At 36.4% G+C, this 9,874-nt stretch overlaps 1 pseudogene; it reads left to right on the top strand.

The window, feature by feature from the left end:
* Nucleotides 1-214: 214 nt before the first annotated feature.
* On the top strand, nucleotides 215-2,684 carry LOC123783233 (acyl-CoA-binding protein pseudogene; annotated as a pseudogene).
* Nucleotides 2,685-9,874: the final 7,190 nt, after the last annotated feature.

The following is a 9,874-nucleotide window of genomic DNA, read 5'->3' as shown; positions in this document are numbered from 1 at the left end:
AGTCATATCAATATATGTAAATGAGGTTAATTTACTTATTAAACAGATTTTCAGATTGATTCACAAAGTAAAAACCAACTCTATGCTACATACTATCAACACCCTTAAGGGGTTTAAAGAACATTAAAAATAAAGAGATGGACAAAGTTTTATCAGGCAAATTTATAAATAATAAAAATGCAGGGTTCCCTGGAATCCTTGCAACCCTGCCGGCATGTCTCAGGCTGAGTTTGACCAAGCTGCTGAGGATGCTAAGCCAGCAGGTGATGAGATGCCATTCACCTGCAGCCGCATGAACAAGCAACTGTGGGTTACGCAAACACAGAGCAGCCTGGGCTGCTGGAGCTCAAAGAAAAGGCCAAGTGGGATGCCTGGAATCAGCTGAAAGGGACTTCCAGGGAAGATGCCATGAAAGCTTACATCAACAAAGTAGAAGATCTAAAGAAAAAGTATGCGGGTGCCTGGGTGGCTCAGATGGTTGGGCATCTGCCTTCTGCTCAGGTCATGATCTCGGGGTCCTGGAATGGAGCCCTGTGTCGGGCTCCCTGCTCAGCTGAGAGTCTGCTTCTCCCTCTCCCCACCCCTGCTCGTTCTCTCTCTCTCTCTCTCTCAAATGAATAAATAAAATCTTAAAAAAAAAAAAAGAAAGGAAGAACAAAAAGTGTGGAATATAAGGGACTGGATTTGGCTGTCAGCAGTGCATTGCATCTAAACTGTTATAATGCCTTGTTCTAATACTGTGGATGACATGAAATAATGAAAATAACCTGTTAACCTAGATCTTGAAGACCATACAGGATATGGCTCTAACAGAGTAGGAACTGACATGGTTACTGACCTTCGCTGAGTAGTTTCTATCTGTAGATCAAAAGGGCATTTGTTACTTTAAATAAATAAATACATATGTAAATACATACATAAATGCAGGCTTAACATCTTGATATTGGACAAGGTATAAATCATCACGAAAAGCATTAAATGAAACAAGGAAAGGCATGTTAAAATAATAAAGGTCATAATTCATAACAAAAATAATATTCTTAAATAGCCATGAATACAACCACCACATTTATAAAACAGAAACTCCAGAGAATGCCAGTAGAAACAGTCAAAAACAAAATAGTATTATAAGACTTTAATGTATCATTCCCAGCCCAAGAAAATCAAGTGGACAAAAAACAAGGAAGGATATAAGATACTTCTCACATCATGAATAAAGTTGATCTTATGAATCTATATTGAATTTTACCACCAATAATAATTTACATAACTTCTTCTCAAAGGAATGGAACATTCACATAAATTGAGCATATATTATGTCACATAGAAATCCTCATTTTCATAATAGAGAAATAATTCAAATAGCATTCTCTGATCAGAGCACAATATTAATAGAAATTAACAAAAAATATCTAAACTGTCTTTTCCAGCTGAAAACATAAAACTTTCTACTGAACAACTCTTTGGTAAATGGAAAACACTACATTAAATTTCAGAATTTCTTTTGAAAATAATGATAATAAAAACAATGTATAGGATATAATTAAAGCTGTGATTCAAGAAATTCATAGCCTTAAGTACTTATTAATATCAATAAAAATGAAAAGATAAAAATAAATGAATTAAAATCCCAACCAGAAATCCTAGGAAAAAACAAACACACAAACATTGTAAAGCACAAGAAAGGAAATGGTGAAAATAAAGCAGAAATTAGTTATTAGAAAAATATTAGAATTAATAAGTTAAAAATGATGGTTCTTGGGGGTAGAAATCACTTGGTAACTTATTCAGGGATAAAAAGGGTAAAGGGGAAGGATAAATATACAAAATAAAAAATAATCACTGAAAGAGAAGGAATTAAAATACTGAAGAGACTATTTTATACAATGCTATACAAATAATACCAAGATGAATTAGTAATTTCCTAATAAGTTTAATTGATCAAAACTGATACCATTAAATAGAGGTGGCTTAAGTAGACTAATTTCCATAGGGAAAAAAAAAGAAAAATTATCCAAATCCTACTCCCTTAAAAAGGCAACAGGCCCAGATGGCTTCACAAGAGAATTCTACCAAACCTTCAAACACCAGATGATTCTAATTATGCTTGAATTATTCCAGAACACAGAAAAAGAAAGCATACTTCCCAACTTTTTTTATAAAGCAAGTAGAACATTGCTAATTAAACCTAATGAAGATGATACCAGAAAAGCACAGTTAAATCCCTCACGGCCTTGAACATGAGATTATTCTTTCCCAGCCCCAAGGCTTGGGGAAGGGTAAGTATGGAGAGCTCTGAGGTCGGCTGCCCACAAGCACCAGATGTCTACATTGCCCTTGCGTGTTCTGCTGGGGACACCTGAGCCAGCTTTCAGTTACCGCAGGCATCAGGCCTGACATTGCAAATCCTAAAGGAAATGAAGGGAGAAGTTTTTATTTTACAACCAAGTTGAGCTGCCTCCTGCCTCAGGCCAGAGCTACCATCCCACGTGAGTTCCAAACTGCTCCCTTTCCCCCATCCCTCAACTCAGGGCTTGCTCACAGTTTCCTCCGTTTTTCTCTCCCTTGTTCTTCCGAGTTGGATCTGGGAAGAGGGAGGGGAAGAGCCAGTAGACCTACAAGGTCCACCTCTTGGGTGGAACTGGAACTTGAGCAGAGAGAGGACATTTGACAAGTTTGACTAAAACTCAAGAGTTCTTGAAAGGGAGTGGTGGAAGATAAAGTTAGAAAGTTTTTTCAAAATTAGGAAGGTGGTGAATGACTTGATTTGGGCTTTAAACTAGATTTGGTAGATTCCCTGAAGGTTTTCCAGCAAAGGAAGACATTTATTAAAATCATGTTATAGGAAGATCAATCTAACGATAATCATTTAGGGGGATGTTGCACTATTCCAGAGTCCTTCCTAGTCAAAGTGCAGGCTTCAAGCCAACAGCAGTGGCATCACAGGGAACTTGCTACAGTGCGAACTCCCAGATTTAATGGAGTCAGAATCTGCGTTTTAATAAAATCTTCAGGAAATTTATGTGTACATTAAAATATGAGAAGCAGTGTCCTAGATGTCATAAAACACCACCTGAAAAAAGAAGGGGGAGATGCAGGAGAAATTGTACTTCAAAAAAATGGTTAAGATCAGAGAAGACAATCAGGTTTCAAGATTGGGTCATAGTTGAGGGTGTGAATCCTGGCCCCAAGAGCAAATTCATAATGACTTTGACTGTAGTTAATGGTTTACAGCTGCATCTCTGCTTATTTTCAAGATAATTTAAATTGTTAAATCATAGTAATATTTCAATTTGGAAAAAGATCAATAGAAATCCTGCTATTATTCCTTTAACTCTCGAAGATTTTACATAGCTTGTGTTTTTAATGAAGCTATCCATCTGATTTTCCATTTTCTCTCTTACATTCTGGTAGATTTAGAGTCTTCCCCCAAAGTTCCCTTTGTCACTAACCTGGGCATTTTTCCAAGCCCAAAGATAGTAGTGAAAATTATAGGCTCTTCCTACATGCTTTTCTTTTTTAAGCAACTAGAACTGGGTTCCATATTAGCAAGCCTCAATCTTTCCCTATTTGTAGAGTTTTTTTTTAAACCTCTCCTTTTTTTAAGCACCTCCACAGTCCTGATCAAAACAGAAAACCTTCAAAAGATGCTAAGTTCAATAGTGTGCAATTAAGGGTGTTGGTTTATATAGTTTCCATAATTTCTTACTGAATATGCATGCAATTTTATAAACCTCATAATAGAATTATAGAAATGTGAAAGCATCTTACACAGTCAAGAGCTGAAAAAGCTACTGATTAATACAGAATGCTGTCGATTTGGTTAATATGATATAAATAATACAGAAGTAACAATATAGAAATAGAAATAATAATCATGACGAAAGCTGAGTCCTTCGGTGTAACACAAATGTGCCCTCAGAATGTATTACCACCATGCTAAAGTTAAAATTAAGAAAATTTATTTGACCTCAGCAACATCCTGGTTCACTCTCAACAGCAAAAGAAAACTTACCTACAGACATGTTTAATAATTAAATATAAGATTATAAGATTATAAACTGAATAGTAATAGAAAAAACAGTTTTTAGAAGCATCTCGGTATTTTTAATACCCTTCAGAATACAGAAAAACTTCTTGCAACCTAATAATTCTTATGTTTTAATAATTACATATTCTCTTTTTTTGGAATTTTAACCTTGCTTTTAAATGTCTATCCTTTGTTTTTAATTCAATGTAGAAATCTTTAATAGGAAAGGTAATTCCTCCCTTAAAAACAAAACTACAATTAAAAGTTTCTTATGTTTCTTCCAGAATTCTTTTCTGTGTGGATACTGGTGTCTACATAAATATCTATTTTTTTTTCTCTGAAACTCACTACCACTTCCACACTCCTCTTAAGCCTCCAATATCTGCACCTCTTTTTTTTTTCCTCATTTTGTGTTCATGATCTACAACAAATAAATTTTCATATATCTCTCTGGTTAAAAACTTAATTTCCAATATTTCCAGTGTCAAAAAACTCAAAAATAGATGCATGGAAAGTGTTCAAAAACTCTGCTGGTCTCTGTAATTCATCTACATTTAATTTTATCACTTGTCTAGACAAAGTAGGATACACGAGGATACATGATCTCTTCTCCCTGAGAAACTGATGGGCACAAACTCTGTCTTTATCCCTTATTCATGAATTTTTCTCAAAAACGTCCTTGTGCACATTCTATTGGGATGCACTGCTTCAGCGCAATCATGAAGACTCTACATGGAATAGCTCACTTCCCTTACGCTGATTGCTCAGACTTTACAGTGCTTTTGGACTATGTTAATGTCTTTACTTCACAAAATTCTTTGCAGTAGGATATTAGAGAGATAGACAGTATCAATTCAAGTGTTTGTTATTAGAACTGCAATACTCTTACAGAATGATTGTGACTATACAGGAAACGGTTTTGAAATTACAGTTAAACAGTTGTTACCAGAATAGACTTTGCTCCTAAATTATGCAAAATAATTAACTTCATCATATAAAAATCTCAGTGGATTCCAGAAGTTTTAATTGGTCAAGGCAAAGAAAAAAATAAACGAGGCACATATTCTGGATGGGAGTCCTGGGACTTGCCTGTAGGGTAATTAATTTTCAATTAAACAGAAAGCAAAAGAAATGCTATTGAAATCCAACTGGGTGAATAGGGGAAAGGATTCAAAGTGTACATGTATGCTGACATATGCTATGATTTTAGAGAATGAGCCAATTATGGGTGGGTCATTTTTTATGATCAGTGATGTAGATATTTCATAAATAAATAACTTTTTATCAATCTCGGTGGAATGGATCTAAATAGGAGCCACTACCATCCTCTCTCTCATCCCAAATGAAGTATTAATCTCTACAACTCTGTGCTTATCATGAAATGTAGGTGGATGTACCCCCATATTCAAGCAACCTAAAACTTTCCCTTTAAGGTTAATATTCCTTTGTTCATTTTAAAGATTTTGTTTCTGTAAAGAAAATTATGGTGGTAATTGTCTTTATTTGGTTAGTTCTTATTCATGTTTCCTACAAAACTGCCTTGTGGAAATGGTCTGAGGCTTAGCGCTTTCTTAGGAAAAATAAACATGCCCCTTTCCAATTATGCCCTCCTTGTTTTTTTTAGGGCAGAATGAAATTTGAAAAAAATTTTAATTCTAGCAAACGTAATATCCCTTCACATTCTTTTTAGCACATTAACACAATTTATTAAAATAAATTGCATTTTGAATAAACAGAAGGGGGAATGAACCATGAGAGATTATGGACTCTGGGAAACAAACTGAGGGCTTCAGAGGGGAGGAGGGTGAGGGAATGGGATGGGCTGGTGATGGGTATTAAGGAGGGCACATATTGCATGGTGCACTGGGTGTTATACACAAGTAATGAATCATGGAACTTTACATAAAAAACTAGGGATGTACTGTATGGTGACTAACATAATAAAAAATTATTATAAAAAATAAATTGCATTTTAAAATCTTAAAATCAGATAATCTGCTTGTTATTTAAACTATTCCATACAACATAAAAAGATAGAAATTTCCTCCAAATTATTTTATGAAGATATGATAATCCAAATTTTAAAATCCTGATAAAATAGTTTTCAAATGTGTAGATAAATGTGTCTTATAAGTATGGATGCAAAATGATAAATGAAGCAATAACAAGTCAACTCTGCAGTGTGTTAAAAGACCAATATGATGATAAAGTAGAATTTCCAAGAGAAATAAAAGTATCGTTCATAATTGGAATATATAACAGCATATATAACAATATAAGCAAAAAAATATGAACTTCGGATTAGCAATAATTTAAAAAACAAAAAAAAGTAACCCCAGCGCTGGCAAGGATGCAGGGAAATAGATACTATTTACATCAAAGCTGAGAGTTTAAATTACCACAAAAATTTTAGGAAGAAATAATAAACTATCTATTAAAATTAAAACTTCACATACTTTTGAACCAGAAATCCTATTTTTAATGTAGTTGATCCAAAAAAAGCATCATCGTAGTGGCATTTCTATAATGATGTTTATTGTAGTCGTATTTATAGTGATACAAATAAAAACTGAACAATCAACCTTCTAACACTAGCCCAGTCAGAACAGATACCAGCCACCCATCTGTAAACATCTGTTGGAAACTGAAAATTATCAGCCCTTCCTAAAGCTTAAATATGCTGGCACACTATATCTTTCAAAGAATTCAAATATTTAAGGGGTGCCTGGGTGGCTCAGTTGGGTAAGCGTCTGCCTTTGGCTCAGGTCATGATCCCAGGGTCCTGGGATCTCTTCTGGCTCCCTGCTCAGAGGAGAGCCTACTTCTCCCTCCCTGCCACCCCGCACCCCCCCCCCACATACACCGTGCTTTCTCTCTCTCTCAAATAAATAAATAAAATTTTAAAAAAAGAATTCGAATATTTTACCTGAAAATCTTGCACCCCACTAAATCCAATATCCTAATGAATCACTTTTTTTTTGAATCACTTTTGACAAATGATTTGGTTGCCACTAAGAGCCTAGCTACTAATGGATATGGCATCATAATATTTATCTGACATAAATAATACTAATAGTAGAATTTAATTTACAAAACAAACTGTTTTTGCATATAAAACAAGAAATGTATACATCTACTCCACGGATTTTTATTAAGTGCCTCCTGCTTCTCAGGTAGGTACTTCCCTGCCCTCTGAGCGTGTTACAAAGCAGATTTGATCCTGGCTTTCGAGGAGTTCATGATCATGAGCAAGACAGACATCAATCAAGTAAACAAATAGGTGAGTGTGTACACAATTAGAAATTGTGAACAGGATGCCATGAAACAGAATAATGAGGAGGGGTTTCATTCTAGATTAGGTAGTCAGGAATGGCCTCTCTGGGAAAATGACATTTCATCTATTAGGGTTGAGAAGTCAGCCTTATAAAAGTAAGGAACAAGTCCTCCAGGCAAGTCAAGAAGTCTGTTATTTATTTATGAGACTGGCTTATTTTTTTAAATGAATCACAATGTCTAATTGGTACTTCGTTAGTGCTCAATATTTACTTACTGAATCCAACCATGGACGCATGCTATTCCATCTCTCTTAGCAAAGGGCTATGTGTTGAATTATGGTACAATGGAGCACGTAAGAAACACTAAAATATTTGGATAGTGAGTACCACATATTTATTTGTCACTAACACACTGATTATAAAATACCTAAGGCATGTGTACAAAAATTGACATAATAACACATATATACAATTAACCCTTTATATAGCCATGTCTTTGTGTCTTCCATCTTTTTTTTCCCCATGTCCGTAATAGTCAATGGTTAAACCTCCCCCACCATATCATCTCTAACTACATGGAATGATTCCCATCTGGGAGAAGGAGTTGTGAGGGTTCGTAGAGGTCTGAATCAGAATGAGCGAGGATCCTCTGAAGTTTGAAAAGTATTCCCCAGTTCTAGGGAGCGTATCCTTCTTCCCCTCCCTATTACAGAATAAATAACATGTTTTATGATCATTATCATGCCACTCAATTCAACAAGTAGAGCATTCACTGTGTATGTCCCACATGCTTAACACTATACCCAGCTCGGTGGGGAATCCCAAAGCATATTTATTCTCAGCTCACTACGAGCTGCGTTCTATGGCTCTTTGGAACCTGGCCTTCTGGTTGCATAATTCTAAGTCTTACCTTTCCTTAATTGAGCTCTTTTAACCATGCCTTCCTCTTAAATCTATCTTCTTCCTTACAGTCCTGGACACTTTGCTTTTCTGGCTTATTTTCCTCTCCTCACCCTACAAATAGTTTTCCCCAAAGTTTCATAATTGGTCATTTAATGTGGGCCATCCTAAACCCACTTCTACCATCGAGCTCAGATGGGTCCCAACTCCGTATCTCTGGCCCAGATCTCTCTCCATACTCCACATTCGGATCTCCTACACCCTCCTGACATGGCATGATGTCTTACAGACAGCTCATGATAAACCCAGACTCTCACTTGGCCCTGGATCTGTTTTTCTTCTTCCGTTTCCTGTACTCATAATGATTCCTTAAACCAATCAAGATTCTGGAAGTGATCTTAGTCTCTTCCCTCCTTTTCACCTTCCTTAGCCAATTGATCACTAGATCCCGACAGTTTTGCCCTCTTAATATCCCTCCATTCTTCTCTTTCTTTCCTTGGTTAGGCTCTTAGATCTTGCATGGAGAAATTCAATAGTAATTATTTAACTAGTCTCTGCCTTCCCGTTCACTCTCTCCACAAACCATTCAATGTATCCTCCAAAATTCCATCAAAACGTCTGTATTAGAATATCAAAGTACAGTATCAAGTTAATTGTAGTATGTAATGACAACAGTAAGAGGTTAAGAAAAATATATCCATTTTCCTTCCCATGGACTTCCTCTGAAAGCTTAGGTTTCTAAGCAACAATGTCACCTGAGATATCTCCCTTGTGAACTCTCCAGAAATTTTAACCAAGAAATTCCCATCATTAGGATTGGCTATTTGTAAGGGCAAAGGAAGTAGAGAAGAGGACAGTGTATCTAGTAATTTACAGGAAACCATACAGGTATATTTCAGGACTAGTTTCCCCCCTAGTGCCTTAATTTGGGTCCAGATAAAATGAGACACAAAACAGGAAAATTGGAATAGTGATATAGAGTGGCAAGCACAGACTGTAGGAATGGAACTTAGGGTTCTATATACCCAGACATAGGGTTTTCCCCAAATATACCCTTCAGGTCTGTGCTTGTCCTACTGGTATCACCTCCCACTTCATTTGATTCAGGAAGTTACCATTGAACATCTCTTCATGTCCTATCATGAGCACTGGAGGGTATGAAAGAGAAATGTAAAACACAGCCCCTGTCCTCAGAGGCTTACGTTTGAATTGTGTAGATAACACATGTAAACACCCATGAAAATATTCTAAATGAGAAGCTACAAAAATAAATGGTAACAGAAAGTAGGCAAAAGCAGGCGTGCCTGGGTGGCACAGTCATTAAGCGTCTGCCTTCAGGGCGTGATCCCAGAGTTCTGGGATGGAGCCCTGCATCAGGCTCCTCCTCTGGGAGCCTGCTTCTTCCTCTCCCACTCCCCCTGCCTGTGGTCCCTCTCTCGCTGGCTGTCTCTCTCTGTCAAATAAATAAATAAAATCTTAAAAAAAAAAAAAAAAAAAGAAAGTAGGCAAAAGCAGTAAGACGGACAGAGAAGAGGCTGGAGTAGGCAGGGTCCACAGGCAAGTCCTGATGAAAGGGAAATGGGGCCTATTGTTGCCAAAAGATTTTGTAATATACACACATTTGTGCGTGCAGCATGTTAGAAGTGCCCCCACCCCAGAAGGTGATAAT

This window comes from Ursus americanus, chromosome 1 (assembly GCF_024610735.1).
Source record: "Ursus americanus isolate L20-20 chromosome 1, mUrsAme1.1.p, whole genome shotgun sequence".
In the NCBI taxonomy this organism is placed as follows: Eukaryota; Metazoa; Chordata; class Mammalia; order Carnivora; family Ursidae; genus Ursus; species Ursus americanus.
The sequence above is the reverse complement of the archived record's forward strand: the minus strand, read 5'-3'. Positions and strand labels throughout refer to the sequence as shown.